At 36.2% G+C, this 16891-nt stretch overlaps 1 non-coding gene across 1 annotated transcript; it reads left to right on the plus strand.

Annotated features, from left to right (window-relative positions):
* Window positions 1-16074: 16074 nt before the first annotated feature.
* LOC128050153 (U6 spliceosomal RNA) lies at window positions 16075-16178 on the plus strand. The gene has a single exon (XR_008199660.1). It is a non-coding gene; the product is annotated as a U6 spliceosomal RNA (small nuclear RNA).
* Window positions 16179-16891: the final 713 nt, after the last annotated feature.

Raw genomic sequence — 16891 nt, forward strand, 5'->3', positions numbered from 1 at the left:
TCTGCTATACAGGTGCTTCCCACTATCTATGTCTTTTATACGTGGTAGTTTTATCTCGGGCTGCCCTGGTGGCTCATATGGTAAAGAATCTACTTGCCATGCAGGAAACCAGGATTCAATCCCTGGGTAGGGAAGATCCCCTGGAGAAAGGAATGGCAATCCACTCCAGTATTCTTGCCTGGAGAATTCCATGGACAGAGATGCATGCTACTCTCTCAATTTCGTCCCCATAACTCCCCAGCAATCACACAATCAGTCTTTATGTCTGCTCTCTATTCATGCCCGGCAAAGAGGTTCATCAGTGGCATCTTCCTAGATTCCATATATATGTGTTAATACATGATATGTGTTTTTCTCTCTATGACTTTACTTCCCTCTGTATGGCAGATTCTAGGTTCATCCACATGGCCCACTTTTGCTCCTTTTTATGACTGAATAATATTTCATTGTACATATGTACCACATCTTCTTTATTAATTCATCTGTTGATGAACATTTAGGTTGTTTCTATGTCCTAGCTACTGTAAACAGTGCTGCAGTGAACACTGGGGTACATTTATCTTTTTGAATTATGGTTTTCTCAGGGTAATATGCCCAGTAGTGGGATTGCTGGGCCGTATGGTAGTTTTATTTTTAGTATTTTAAGGAACCTCTATACTGTTCTCCACAGTGGGCATATCAATTTATATTCCCATTAACAGTGCAAAAGGGTTCCCTTTTCTTCACATCCTCTCCAGTATTTATTGTTTGTAGACTTTGATGATGACCATTCTGACCAGTGTGAGGTGATAACTCATTGTGGTTTTGATTTGCATTTTTCTAATAATTAGTAATGTTGAGCATCTTCTCATGTTTTTGTTGGCCATCTGTATATCTTCTTGATGCCTATTTAAGTCTTCCACCTGTTTTTTGATTAGATTTTTTGTTATATTGAGCTGCATGAGCTACTTGTATATTTTAGAGATTAATCCTTGGCCAGTTTGGTTTGCAAATATTTTCTCCCATTCTAAGGGTTGTCATTTAGTCTTGTTTATGGTTTCCTTTCCTGTGCAAAAAGTTTTATGTTTAATTAGGTCCTATTTACTTGTTTTTGTTTTTATTTTAATTACCCTAGTTGGTGGGTCAAAAGGGATTTTGCTGTGATTTATGTGCAAGAATGTTCTGCCTGTGTTTTCCTCTAAGAATTTTTATAGTGTCTAGCCTTAGTTCTTTAGTCCATTTTGAGTTTACTTTTGTGTATGGTGTTAGGAAACTTTCTAATTTCATTCTTTTACATGTAGTTATACAGTTTTCCCAGGACCACTTAATGATGAGGCTGTCTTCTTCTTTGTATATTCTTGCCTCCTTGTCAAAGATAAAGTGACCATAGGTATGTGGGTTTATTTCTGGGCTTTCTAACCTGTTCCATTGATCTGTATTTCTGTTTTTGTGCCAGAACCACACTGTCTTGATTACTGTAGCTTTGTAGTAGTGTTGAAATCAGGAAGCCTCATACCTCCAGTTCCACTTTTTCTTCAAAAGATTACTTTGGCTATTCAGGTTTTTTTTCTGTTTTCACAAAAATTATACAAATTTTTGTGCTAGTTCTGTGCAAATGTCATTGGTAATCTGATATGGATTGCATTGAAAATGTAGATTGCCATGAGTGGTGCCGTCATTTTCACAATGTTGATTCTTCCAATCTAAGAACATGGATTGTCTCTCCATCTGTTTGTGTTGCCTTTGATTTCTTTCATCAGTGTTTTAGAGTTTTCTGCATACAGGTCTTTTGCCTCCTTAAGTAGGTTTATTCCTAGATATTTTATTCTTTTTGTTACAATGGTAAATGAGATTGTTTCCTTAGTTTTTCTTTCTGATTATTCATTGTTAGTGTAAGGGTAGATCACGACTGAGTGACTAACACACACACAACATGTTGAGGTATGTTCCCTCCATTCCCACTTTCTGGAGAGTTTTTTCTTTTTCTATCATAAATGGATGTTGAATTTCGTCAAAAGCTTTTTCTGCATCTACTGAGATTACCATATGGTTTTAATCCTTCAATTTGTTAATATGGTATATCACATTGATTGATTTGCATATATCAAAAAATCCTTGGATCCCTAGGATAAACCCCACTTAATCATGGTGTATGATCCTGTTAACATGTTGTTGAATTATACTCATCAGTGTTTTGTTGAGGAATGTTGCATCTATGTTTGTCAGTAATATTGTCCTGTAATTTTCTTTTTCTGTCCTATCTTTGTCTGGTTTTGGTATCAGGGTGATGGTGGCCTCAAAGAATGAGTTTGGGAGAGTACCTCCCTCTGCGGTTTTTTGGAAGAGTATATTGGCTTCCCTTGTGGCTCAGCTGGTAAAGAATCTGCTTGTAATGCAAGAGAGCTGGGTTTGATCCCTGGGTTGGAAAGATCCCCTGGAGAAGGGAATGGCTATTCACCCCAGTAATTTGGCCTGGAGAATACCATGGACTCTATAGTCCATGGGGTTGCAAAGAGTCAGACACGAATGAGTGACTTTCACTTTCATGAGAAGAATAGATGTTAGCTCTCCTCTAAACGTTTGATAGAATTTACCTATGAAACCGTCTGATCCTGGGCTTTTGTTTGTTGGAAGATTTTTAATACCATATCACTCTTTACATTATGTTACTTATGTAGCTTGGGTAGTCTCTGACAGACCCTGTGAAAGACCATATAATAGTATCAATTCTTTGAACATAACCTCTGTCATTAAACAGAGAGGTTAATGCTATAGGTAAGACTAGAAGGCATAAAATGAAGTTTTTGGTTTCACAAACACTAATTTGGAGCTCAGAGCCTGAACACAATCATGAAAGCCATGGTACTGAAATTTTGGGAAGGTTTTTTTTTTTTTAATTTAACAATTTCTCCAGTATATTTTTATAATAATGTTTTATTATAAGCCAAAGTTTGGAGAGAATTGGCAGGATTTAAGAGAAAGTCCCATAAGACCAAAAGAAGAATTAGAGAGTCACCTGCTATCAAAAGAGAAGATATGTAGGAGAGACACAGGAAATTAAGTTATTTTTCCCTCTTGGGATTGATGCTCCAAGTGAAAACAATATGAACTCACTTGTATGTAGTTCCTAAATTTTCATTTTGCTCTACTTACAGCAGCTGTGGCTCTATGCCTACTTTTTTTCCTTGAATATTTAACACTGTGCCTACCACCAAAGAAAAGACCTTTTGTAAACATGTGTTGAATGACAAAGTAACTTGGTAATGCTAATTTAGTGATTAATTTCTAATGTGTTTCCTTAACTGTTTCCCACATCACTCTTTGTATGCTTTTCTATCCCTGCACTTCATGTCCACATCACATTTTTGACCTAATTGATTTTTTTTTTAAGTTTCACAGAGTAAAGCTATACTATTAGCTTTGCACTTTATTTGAATGTATAGCATCCTATATTTGAGCCATGTGATTTGCATGTGTGTGTTTTTTATTTTATTCAGTGCTTCCTTGCTTTGCCAAAGCTGGATGGAAGACAGGTAAAGGGATGTGTAAAAGCACATTTATCTTTTGCATAAGTAAAGGAATGGAGTTTCTACATTTGGATTATCTAATTATAATAAATATTCAGTAAAAATAGTGAAGCAAGTTTCTTTTTCAGACCCATCTCACAAATTTCTGCTAAAAATTTACCTAAGATTTCTAAAATATAAGAGAGAAACACAAGTGTGTAAAAAAAAAAAAAGAACATTAGGATATTATAGATTTTCCATTTTTCCCCTATTGCATAATTTTTAATTTGTCAACACTGCATGTATTCCAGATAGGATACCCAGTACCAGTACCATATATTAGGAGACACAAAAGCTGGATAGACTAGGTCTAGCCCTCAAATGTGCATAGGATCTCTTATTTTTTAACTACTCTTCATACTCTTTCATAACAAAGATTTTTGTTTTGTTCTGTTGAGGAGAAATTTATCCAGGTCTAAGATGATACATAAAAAATTTAAAAATGTGGAAAGAGATATTGAATAAGAGAAGAATGAAAACTCAGGAGAGATAAATGAAATATAAGAATCCTCAGCAATGTGTTTTCACTTGACCTTTGAAGGATTCTGATTATATCTAGCCTTTTCTCTGTCTTGCTCTAACTCTTTTACATTATTAACGAAATAAAATGAATTTACATAAAATGCTTCCTTTCTCTAACATAACTGTAAGTTCAATGTTATAGGATTAGAAAATGGATAATTTTTCCAAGCAATCATTTCTTAGTTAAGCACTATCATTAGTTTGTCTTGTCAAGAGACAAGTAAAACTTCTATGATAATAACACTACAGTTTCTTTTTGCTTTATATGAGTTAGTAACATAAAACTTAACTCACCCATATCTTTCTATAACTCATATCTGAAGTGAAATGTTTATGTGTATTAAGAAGTGTTTATGTGTATTAAGTTCAGAGGAGAATTTAAATAACAGTAATATTTTTAAAAGTAATATTTAAGGAATTAATTATGAATGGATAAAATGAATATACAAGATTTAGGAAGATTTTCCTGTATATTCAGATTTTATGCATAAATAATTTATGGATTATTAACATTTACTATAATTCTTTCAGAAGTTATGACATAAATTACATTAAAAACTATTTAGAGTTTAGTTAAAACACATTTGCCTTTAGTGATGTATTTCATGTTAATATATATTGAAGGCAGTGTATGGAAATATCACTCATTAATTTTAAAAATGTGCAGTATTAATACATGATAAGGCATGGATGAGCTTTCAAAACATTGTTAAGTGAAGTAAACAGGCATAAAATATACATATTGTGTGATTCAATTTATATTAATTCTCTAGAAAAGGCAAAGACAGAAATTATTTTAAGGGTTGTCAGTGTCGTCAGGGCCCAGCAGTGAAGATGAGAGATTGCAAATGGACAGCAGTGATCTCTTGGGTATGATGGAAATGTCCTAAAATCGGATGGTTTCAATGGTTGCACACCTTTACAAATTTAATGAAAAGTATTACACACTTAAAATGACAATCATATTACATGTAAGTTACCCAGTAATAAAGCTATTAAAAGCCTGTACATTCATTCTTGGAAGAAGTAGTCAAATATTTAGACTAGCACAGAAAGAAAAGTATATGACAACAAGATTTTAAAAGTCTAGAAATACTCGTTGTTGTATTATTATTTTAGAACAGACTCTTTTTTGTTTATTTTTATGAATTTCCTATGAGTTATTTTAAAATGCAAATCCTTTTGGTTAATATGTGGAAAAAACATATTATTAGATAAAAATAAATCAACATACTTTAAGACATGAACTGGGTTTATTTTCTGTAAAATCCAAAGTATTTTTTCAAAAAAGAAACATTTTAATTGAGCATTTAAATTCATTTTTTCTTTTTTCCTCAATATATTTTACATCAAGTTACATCCTTAATACCTTTCATATTGATCATTATCTTTCTGTTCTCACAAATGCAGTCTAATTCATTCTGACAGTGAGACCAACTCTTTTTTTGCTTAGGGATTAGGGTTTTCCTAACCTGGGGTTGAAATTTCCAGTAGCTGACTAAGAAAATGTCTGACTTAGTATAAGCCAGACTAAGAAAAGTGGGCCTTAATATAAGGACTTTATGCTAGGAAACAAGTATGGGCATGAGGAAATTTTACGTAGACATAGTTTATTTCCCTGGAATAGCTGTACTTGACATTTACTTATTTAACAAATGTTTAATGAGTATCTACTATGAGACACCTGGGAAGCCTTACTATGGGTCAGGCAATGCTTCAGGCACACAGGATAAAACTGAATAAAAATTTGAAGGTTTTTATTTTCAATTCATTGATTCCATATTTTCAGTAAATAAATATTTAATGGCTTCTTAAGAAATGGAGATAAAACTGACAGATAACATATTAGTTTTCAATATACAACATAATGATTTGATTTATGTTTATGTTGCAAAATCATTACCACAATAAGTTAACATCCATCACCACATGTAAATACTGAGTGACTAACACTTTCACACTTTTAAGGTCTCTCTCTTAGCAACTTTTTCAATGTCTTTTTTCAGTTTTATTTTTTATCAAAATATAGTTGATTTTAAAAGTTGTATCAATTTCATCGTACAGCAGTGATTCAATTGTATATATTTTTTCAGGTTCTTTTCTCTTATAGGTTATTACAAAATATTGAGTATAGTTCCTGTGTTATCTATTGTTGATTATCTGTTTTATATATAGTAGTGTGTATAGGTTAATCCCAAACTCATAATTTATCCCATTTCACCCCACTTTCCTCTTTGATAACCAGTTTGTTTTCTATGTTTGTAGGTCTGTTTCAGTCTTGTATATAAGTTCATTTGTATCATACTTTTTAGATTCCACCTGTAACCCATATATTTGTCTTTCTCTGGTTTACTTCACTTAGTATGATAATCTCTAAATCTATCGATATTGTTTTGAATGTTGCAGGAAGGGGGTCCCCTTTTAGGGCTGAAAATGGGTTCTTGTCTAACACTCTGAATTGTCTGAGAAAACACATATGCTGTGTATCTGAAGAGACACACTTCCCATCTGGAGTGCCAGAATTGATGCTGAAAGCTCAGCTCCTCTGGTGCCAAATTAAATCTTGGAGATAAGAGTTTTGGGTGAGGCAGAAACGGGTAGCTTTATTACTTTGTCAGGCAAAGGGGGCCACAGCAGGCTAATGCCTTCAGAACCATGTGTCCCAATTTTAAGAAGATAGTTAGAAGTTTTATAGAAATTGTTCAAAGAGGGCCTGATCAGCTCGTGGACATTCTTCTGATGGATTGGTGGTGAGGTAAGTAGGAGTCAGCATCACCAACCTTCAGGTCCATCTGGTGTGGAGTCTACGTGCTTATGGGCAGCCTGCCATTGTTAATCGTTAACTTCTCCCACCTGGGAGGGGGTTTATCTGCAAAATAACTCAAAGGTATTGTGTGTATCCATCGGTGGGGAAGCAGGACCTTGTCCCAAGGCTGCACTATTGTTTCTCTTGACTGTTTCCCCCTGGTCTCACGTCCCCTCTCTTCTCCAATTAACAGCTGTTGAACCTGTCATTGGAACTCAGGGAAGGTCACGAAGGCTGAATGAAGGCTATTTTCTGTCATCAAAGACATAGGAGACACAAGCTTGTGCCCAGGAGCTCCACAGGGCCCTGCTCAGTATCATGAATGGCACTATTTCATTCTTTTTTTATGACTGAGTAGTATTTCACTGTGTAAATATACCACTTCTTTTTTTGTCTATCTATCTGTCAATGGACATTTACATTGCTACCATGTGGGCAATTAGAAAACCTATGCTTGGCAAACATCAGTGAAGCAAAATACAGCTTTCCCTACAGTGTGCCTCCTCTGTGGTTCTCCTCAATTGAGGTGTACAGCAGTCTAACAAGAGAGTACAGTCATCAGGATTTCTAGGGGATTCTCTGCAGGGCATTAGTCTTTAGCTGGAGTCCAAGCTTGAATAGGGTAACTCAAGGGAAGTCTCACTGAAGAGCAACGGTTCTAAAATCTGGTGTTTATAAAAAATCAACTGCAGGTTCACCAAAATATAGATTCCTGGAAATCCTGAGGCATATGGTTGGGGAAATGTTACTTTAGGGTTTATAAGGAACTAGAGAGTCCCTTGTACAGCAAGGAGATCCAACCAGTCCATCCTAAAGGAAATAAATCCTGAGTGTTCATTGGAAGGACTGATGTTGAAGCTGAAACTCCAATACTTTGGCCACCTGATGGATAGAACTGACTCATTGGAAAACACCCTGATGCTGGGAGGGGTTGGGGGCAGGAGGAGAAGGGGACAACAGAGGATGGGATGGTTGGATGTTATCACCGACTCAATGGACATGAATTTGGGTAAACTCCGAGAGTTGGTGATGGACAGGGAGGTCTGATGCGCTGCAGTCCATGGGGTAGCAGAGTTGGACACGACTGACAGACTGAACTGAACTGAGGAGGAAGGTGAACGCACTAGGAGTAAGCTGAGTCTTACTCTTATATGGATAAGAATTATCCAGGAAGGACAGAAACAGGAAAGAATTTTCAACAAAGAGTTTGAAGTTCTTTAGGAAACTTACAGCCTGACACTAGTCATAGCCAACATTAATTCTCATTCTAATATAAGCATAAAACAAACTAAGGTATGGGGAATAATAATAATTTTCCATTTCATGGAAAATTGGGTAACATATTTGAGCAGTAACGGATATGGTAACCTATGGCAAGAAACTGGTGCTGGGCAGTGTTTGAGTGAGCTTTTCTGTGTGTAGGACTCAGACACATGAGTGTCCAAAACAATTATTACAAGCACAGGGCTATCTCTATTATTCTCTCATGCCACTGCTTCTGAATCAAAGAAGGGCATTGTAATATCATTTTTAAAGCAGATACACCAGAGGGTTGTGATTTTACTTGTATACATTCCTTTTTAAATGTAATATTCTGTTTTGCCAGTCACATAGTTGTCCAGTAGCAACATTAGGCCACTGTGATACTAATAAGTCACAGTGAGATAAGGCATAAACATCAATGAAATAAAAGTTTATATTTTTTTCATTAGAAGAATTCATGTAACTTATGCTTGCTTTGGCCAGCATTAAAATCAGCCTGTAGCCTCAAAAACCACTATAGCTGACATGAGTGAATAAGACCCATAATTATATTCAGTGGTGGGAGGAAGCTATTGTGGAATCCACAGTATTATTTAGACAATTTACAAATGAGATCCCTATAAAAATAATTCAAACTGATAGTATCTAAGTATCATTTAAAGTGCTAAATGCCTTAAGTGTCTGCTGGCTAATTGGCCAAGATAAAAGGTAGAAATGGTGGGAATTAAAGCATGCATTTTCTAGCATGAATTTAAACTCAGCCTCTGAAATAAGGTAGACTAGAATCACTGCTAAGATCCCTTTTTTATTTTGATCATTTATAATTCTGTAAGTTTATTTGCTTAACCCACAAACTGGAAAAAAATAGTTTTTTAAAAATTCATATCTTATTATTTGACCATTCTTCTTAACAAAACAATATTTCTAACATTTCTTCCAATCCAGCTACCTCCAAAGTAACATTGATTAAGCCTTTTCCATTTGATCTATCATTCATTCAACCCAAAATACACTCAACAGCCATCCTTGTTCAGTCACTGTGAGGGCTAGGAAAGGAACTTCCATTTCAATGAGACTTTCTCCTGACAAAAATTGTCATTCTTGACAGTCCTGAAACACTTTGGTACCACTAACAAACCTAAAACAGCATCCTGCACAAAATTTGTTCTCAGTAAGTCTTGGTAGAGTTAACTTTTTCTTTTCTTTTTTTCTGCTTTTGTCATCTCCCCTTTCAGGCTTCCTTTTTTACTTAGTACAATTTATCTCCCTTTTGACACATGTTTTATCGTAATGAACTTAAATAAAAATGACTTCATAGTAGCCTCATCTTGCACCACAATGCATCCTTAGTAGCATATATTTTAATGATTTGCACAAATATTTCAAAGTAGTAAAGGCTCTTATGAATGGCTTTTCTTCAAAGGGAAGGTATCCAGAAGAACTTGATAGGGAAAAGGCTATCAACAATATTCTATTATGGATATAGAAAGAGATCAGCATGGTATGAAGGAGATCTTGCTTTTACTTTCAGGGAAGCGTGCCACATAATCATTAGCAGCATAGTGCAATGATGTTAAAGAGAGCATCAATTAAATCAATTTACCCCAGATTAATTCTGTGGGTAATGGCTCAGAGATAATTTTCTGAGTATCTTTCAAGCATCATTTAACCATTGTTTACAAACGGTATACCATTTGTCAGGTATTTTTCTTTATCCTCACAATAGCCTGTGAGGGTTAAAGGCAATGCAAAGGAAACCAGAAGGCAAGTTACCCAAGGTCACATAGATAGTTAAGTGGCTGACTTAGGATTCAAAACCTTAGACTGAGTATATCCAGCTCTTTATAATACACTATACTGCTTCTAAATTGGATCATGAAATATAAGTGGAGTCAAAGATAAAAATAGTCATGCTATTCCAAATAGATTCAAAGACCTTCAAAAGAAAGGCACTGATTCAAGATATTATTTACAGAAGAAATTTAAACAAAGCATCAAAGCAATGTAAAAGATGGAATGGAATGTGCTTCTGATGTGCACTTCTTACAAGAACAACCTCATTAGATATATGGAAATATGAAGGATGAGGCAGATAGTTGTCAACTTTCCATGAGCATCTCTTTAATAAAATATATTAAAGAACAGAGGATAAGAGTTATGATACCCAATAAATCCAAGGAAAGGAAGGGCAAAGAATTCAGAACTGTATGTAAGAAGATGCAGAATAATATCAAAGAGAACTATGAAAAATTCAGTAAAAAGTTGAGTGCAGAACAAAAAATAAAATTCTAAATAAACGAAAGATCTGTCTTAGAATATTCCAATCACTAAAATGTGAAATTAGAAACAAATAATAAATACAAGAGGATATGGATGAAATACTGATCTTTTTAACCCCATAGTACCAACCAGAGTACCAGTTGGTACTAGAGTACCAGTTCTCTGGTTTCCTTTGACTCTGATTTTTCCTAGACTAAAGGTTACAAATGTATATGTACTATACAATGATATTGAAATGCATTCATAAGATGTCAGAAAATGATATTCAGACATATATGAATTCATAACTGGTCCCTAAAGGGAATTTTGTTATAGATTATGTACTGTATGTTACTCAGATAACAACCAGGAAAGAGTGATACAGTCCCAGAGAAGTACAGAAGAAGAATCATCACAAAGACGATACACAATGGAAATGTTCAAGAAAATATAGTGGAATGCTTTAACTAGGGATCAAATCTCAAGATGGATTAATACTTTATATGAGTATATGTTCATTTGAGTAACATAATTAAAAATTGAACTATAAGCTGCTAGGACAGATTAGTGCCTACAAGCCACTTTCTCAGAGAAGTAAGAAATACAATAGGAAACTTATAGACAAAAATAGTGTGACTAATGTTTAAGTCTTCATCATATAAAGTTTATTCATTGTGGTTTTGGGTGCACCATAATAGTCATTTCATAAAATGTTACTTTACTGTAAGTACTGGGCACATATGAATAAATGCTTTGTACCTACCATATTATTCTCATAAGTTAATTAGGGAACCAAGATAAAAGAATATTCATAATTCATTCACAGTGATATAAAAGTGTAGACACGCACACACATATATATGTTGTTTAGTTGCTAAGTTGTGTCAGATTCTTTGCTGCACCATGGACCCTAGTTTACCATGTCCCTCTGTCTATGGGATTTTCCAGGCAAGAATACTGGAGCTGGTTGCCATTTCCTTCTCCAGGGAACCTTCTTGATTTAGGGATTGAACCCATGTCTCCTGCCCTTCTGCATTGGCAGGCAGATTCTTTACCACTGAGCCACCTGGGAAGCCCATGTTTCAGTTCAGTTCGTCGCTAACTCATGTCCGACTCTTTGTGACCCCATGGACTGCAGCTTGCCAGGCTTCCCTGTCCATCACCAACTCCTGGAGCTTACTCAAACTCATGTATATTGAGTTGGTGATGCCATCCAACCATCTCATCTTCTGTCATCCCCTTCTCCTTCTGCTTTCAATCTTTCCCAGTATCAGGGTCTTTACAAATGAGTCAGTTCTTCGCATCAGGTGGCCAAAGTATTGACATTTCAGCATCAGCATCAGTCTTTCCAATGAATACTCAGGACTAATTTCCTTTAGGATGGATTGGTTGGATGTTTATTACATATATATATTTGTAATAAAGTAGCACAGAAATCTGAAAGCAGGGAGATTGTCCTCAGTTACTGCTGGAGAAAACTATATGAAGAAGGCATTATGCCAGGTGAGACTGCATAACTCTAAGCAAACTCAGAAGTCTAGATTAGGCTCAAGCTACACAATGAAATAATCACAGTCATTTCTCCTGACAGCCAGCAGAAGTTCCCAACAAAATTTAGTCTAAGTTGCTTCTCATGCTTTGACCGTAAGAAAACTCTCGATTTAACAAACATAATGGTAACAGAAAAACACTTAAATCAGAATTGATTCCGCATATATTGATTTTGGGGGAAGATATGCACTGTAAATGTATAACAAGGGATGATATTTTAACAGCTCTAAAGAGTGCATCAATTCATAAGCACAAAACAAGGAGAGAAAATCTTATCAAATCTTCATTATCACTGTTCAAATTAATCAGTTGGGAAAAAGCCCAGGACGGTGGTGAAGCAACTGATTTTTTCTGCATTCTGTACAAATGCAACTCAAGAAATGGAAAATAAATAGTTAGACATGAAATTCCTGGAAAAAAACAATTAGGAAAGCAAATGGATATGTAATCAATAGCTCTATTAATGTGTACCAGCATCCTTGATAAAAGCAAACAAATGAAACCTTAAGAACGAAAGCAAAGCATTTGAGAGTGGGGCATACCACAAACAGAAGATTACATGGATCAGGTCAAATACTTCAACCACAGTCACAATCAGGCTGATTTGTTCTTTTACTCATGCAATTTTCATCCAGTTTCCAGAACTGACAACTCCCAAACCAGTCTGAAGTTTCAGGTCTAAATTCTAGAACAAGTCTGCAAAGCAGGCAGGAGAATCCCTAGATGAATAGCTGAAAGGTTTAGCAATTTCTGTTTTGTATATTAGATTAATTTACTGATTGTAGTTTTTCATCCCCCTGTAATAAAATTGTCTGTCCATATTATTTATTGTCTGATGGTGAGTTGAGTATAATTCACTATAGGAGACCATGTAATTTGCTTTAGCCAAACTAGATATTAGAAGATCTGATGAAAGCTGAAGCTTAAAATGTACCTATATAAATGAGCTTTCCCTGTTATGACTTAGTGATTTCCTATGAAAAAGAAAACATTCTCTAAAAACTGTTGCCTTTTCAGCCTGAGCATCAGAACAAAAATTCATGGAACGGATCTAAACTGAATCTTCAGTCTTTAGCCAAGGTAGGCTGACCCACATTATGAAGCAGAGATATGGCTGAGCCCATTTTAGATAAGACAAAATGAGTGTGAGAAGGATTATTCTTGTAAGCATTGTATTTTGGAGTTTTCAGGATTATATTGGCAATAGCTGACTGATACAAATGCTTTTGAGTGTTAGTAATTGCTGTCTTAATTACCTTGCTCTTTTCAATCAAGCTCAGCCTTCTACTTTATCTCCAGTAGCCAGATTAATGCTCTACTACAATCAATTTCCTTTCTAATCGGAATCCCTTTGGTTGGATTTTTGTTACAGGCTATACTACTTCTGGATACTCTGCCTTTCTGAAACCTACTGTCCACCTGCTTCTGTATAAAAATATCATTATATGCTTTATACATTATGTGAGATACATAAATGGTAATAACTAATACCACCATTTATTAAGAAACAGTTATAGGTCAGGCACATTTAGAAATATATTTCAGTTGATTCTTTAAAACATTTTTAAAAATGCAAGTAAATCTTTTTTTTAGATGATTTTTTCTCCTTTTTTTAAATATAAATTTATTTTAATTGGAGGTTAATTACTTTACAATATTGTATTGGTTTTGCCATACATCAACATGAATTCTCCACAGGTATACACATGCTCCCCATCCTGAACCCCCCTCCCCTCTCCCTCCCCGCACCATCCCTCTGGGTCGTCTCAGCCTCAGTGCACCAGCCCCAAGCATCCAGTATCATGCATCGAACCTAGACTGGCAATTCATTTCACATATGATATTATACATGTTTCAATGCCATTCTCCCAAATCATCCCACCCTCGCCCTCTCCCACAGAGTCCAAAAGACTGTTCTATACATCTGTCTTTTGCTGTCTCGCATACAGGGTTATCGTTATCATCTTTCTAAATTCCATATATGCGTTAGTATACTGTATTGGTGTTTTTCTTTCTGGCTTACTTCACTCTGTATAATAGGCTCCAGTTTCATCCACCTCATTAGAACTGATTCAAATGTATTCTTTTTAATGGCTGATTCTGGGTTAAATTCATTCATTTTTATTATTTCTATATCCCAAAGGCCTTAAACTCAGAAAGGGTGAGTAACCTGCTTAAGATACCTCAGTTCAGTTCAGTCACTCAGTCATATCCAACTCTTTGTGACCCCATGAATTGCAGCACGCCACGCCTCCCTATCCATCACCAACTCCCAGAACTCCCCCAAACTCATGTGCATCGAGTCGGTGATGCCATCCAGCCATCTCACCTTCTGTCATCCCCTTCTCCTCCTGCCCCCAATCCCTCCCAGCATCAGGGTCTTTTCCAATGAGTCAACTCTTCGCATGAGGTGGCCAAAGTATTGAGTTTCAGCTTTAGCATCAGTCCTTCCAATGAACACCCAGGACTAACTAATTTCCTTTAGAATGGACTGGTTGGATCTCCTTGCAGTCCAAGGGACTCTCAAGAGTCTTCTCCAACACCACAGTTCAAAAGCATCAATTCTTCGGCGCTCAGCTTTCTTCACAGTCCAACTTTCACATCCATACATGACCAGTGGAAGAACCATAGCTTTGACTAGATGGACCTTTGTTGGCAAAGTAATATCCCTGCTTTTTAATATGCTATCTGGGTTGGTCATAACTTTCCTTCCAAGGAGTAAGCGTCTTTTAATTTCATGGCTGCAATCACCATCTATAGTGATTTTGGAGCCCCCAAAAATAAAGTCTGACACTGTTTCCACTGTTTCCCCATCTATTTCCCATGAAGTGATGGGACCAGATGCCGTGATCTTAGTTTTCTGAATGTTGAGATTTAAGCCAACTCTGTCACTCTCCTCTTTCACTTTCATCAAGAGGCTTTTAGTTCCTCTTCACTTTCTGCCATAAAGGTGGTGTCATCTGCATATCTGAGGTTATTGATATTTCTCCCGGCAATCTTGATTCCAGCTTGTGCTTCTTCCAGTCCAGCGTTTCTCATGATGTACTCTGCATACAAGTTAAATAAGCAGGGTGACAATATACAGCCTTGACGTACTCCTTTTCCTATTTGGAACCAGTCTGTTGTTCCATGTCCAGTTCTAACTGTTGCTTCCTGACCTGCATATAGGTTTCTCAAGAGGCAGGTCAGGTGGTCTGGTATTCCCATCTCTTCCAGAGTTTTCCACAGTTTATTGTGATCTACACAGTCAAAGGCTTTGGCATAATCAATAAAGCAGAAATAGATGTTTTTCTGGAACTCTCTTGCTTTTTCCATGATCCAGCAGATGTTGGCAATTTGATCTCTGGTTCTTCTGCCTTTTCTAAAACCAGCTTGAACATCTGGAAGTTCACAGTTCACATATTGCTGAAGCCTGGCTTGGAGAATTTTGAGCATTACTTTACTAGCATGTGAGATGAGTGCAATTGTGTGTTAATTTGAGCATTCTTTGGCACTGCCTTTCTTTGGGATTGGAATGAAAACTGGCCTTTTCCAGTCCTGCGGCCACTGCTGAGGTTTCCAAATTTGCTGGCATATTGAGTGCAGCACTTTCACAGCATCATCTTTCAGGATTTGAAATAGCTCAACTGGAATTCCATCACCTCCACTAGCTTTGTTCATAGGGATGCTTTCTAAGGCCCACTTGACTTCACATCCCAGGATGTCTGGCTCTAGGTGAGTGATCACACCATCATGATTATCTGGGTTGTGAAGATCTTTTCTGTACAGTTCTCCTGTGTATTCTTGCCATCTCTTAATATCTTCTGCTTCTGTTAGGTCCATACCATTTCTGTCCTTTATCGAGCCCATCTTTGCATGAAATGTTCCCTTGGTATCTCTAATTTTCTTGAAGAGATCTCTAGTCTTTCCCATTCTGTCATTTTCCTCTATTTCTTTGCTTTGATCACTGAGGAAGGCTAAGACACCTCAGACAGTAAATATTACAACCATGATCCAAATTCAGCTTTGCTTTTTAGGCTGTTTCCTGTCACACATTTAAAATGGAGGAATCATGAAGTTTTGAAGTGATAAGATACATGCCCATGTTATGTCTGAATAGTTTCCAAGGGATAAAAATTGTCTACTGTTGTGCTTGCTTCACTAGCATATATACCAAAATTGGAATGATAAAGAGATTAGCATGGCCCCTATACAAGGGTGACACACAAATTCATGGAGCATTCCAAAGTTTTTGTAAACCAACTATACTTTTAAAAAACTGTCTACTGTGTAGACCTTAGAATACTGATAAAATTTCCTTGGCTTATCTAAAAGATTATATGTACTATGTCACTTGGCAAGTATGGTCAGAGAAGTGAGGATGGGTTGGATTAAGTGATGCAATTTTTATAAAAAAAATAATACTATTCATTGCAGCCATTTTAAGAAAGATTAATGGTAAAGTTTTAGTGTTTGGACATTTTCCAACTGACTGTCCTGATTCTGTTTTTAAGTAAAGACTAGCGCATAAGAGTTCATGCTTGAGCTCTAGAACAATATAGAACTGAGTTTACATCCTGAGTCTAACTTTTTCTGGCTTATTAAAGTTACTTATATTCCTGAAATCTCAGTTTTATCATCCGTAAAATGGGGCTAACAGTAATAATGATGTCATAGAGTTGTTGAGGGAATTAAATGAAAAATGTCTTATAAAAATAATTTAACACTATATCCGGATAAATACATTGTGGTTGCCTGAAACTATATATATTGAACTTCTATAATATCAGGCTTCCCTGGTGGCTCAGATGGTAAAGAACAAGCCTGCGATGCAGGAGACCCTGGCTTGATCCCTGGGTTGGAAAGATCCCCTGGAGAACGGAATGGCTACCCACTCTGGTATTCTTGCCTGGAGAATTTCATGGACAGAGGCTACAGTCCATGGGTTGCAAAGAGTCAGACACGA

This window comes from Budorcas taxicolor, chromosome 6, assembly GCF_023091745.1.
Source record: "Budorcas taxicolor isolate Tak-1 chromosome 6, Takin1.1, whole genome shotgun sequence".
NCBI classification, from domain to species: Eukaryota; Metazoa; Chordata; class Mammalia; order Artiodactyla; family Bovidae; genus Budorcas; species Budorcas taxicolor.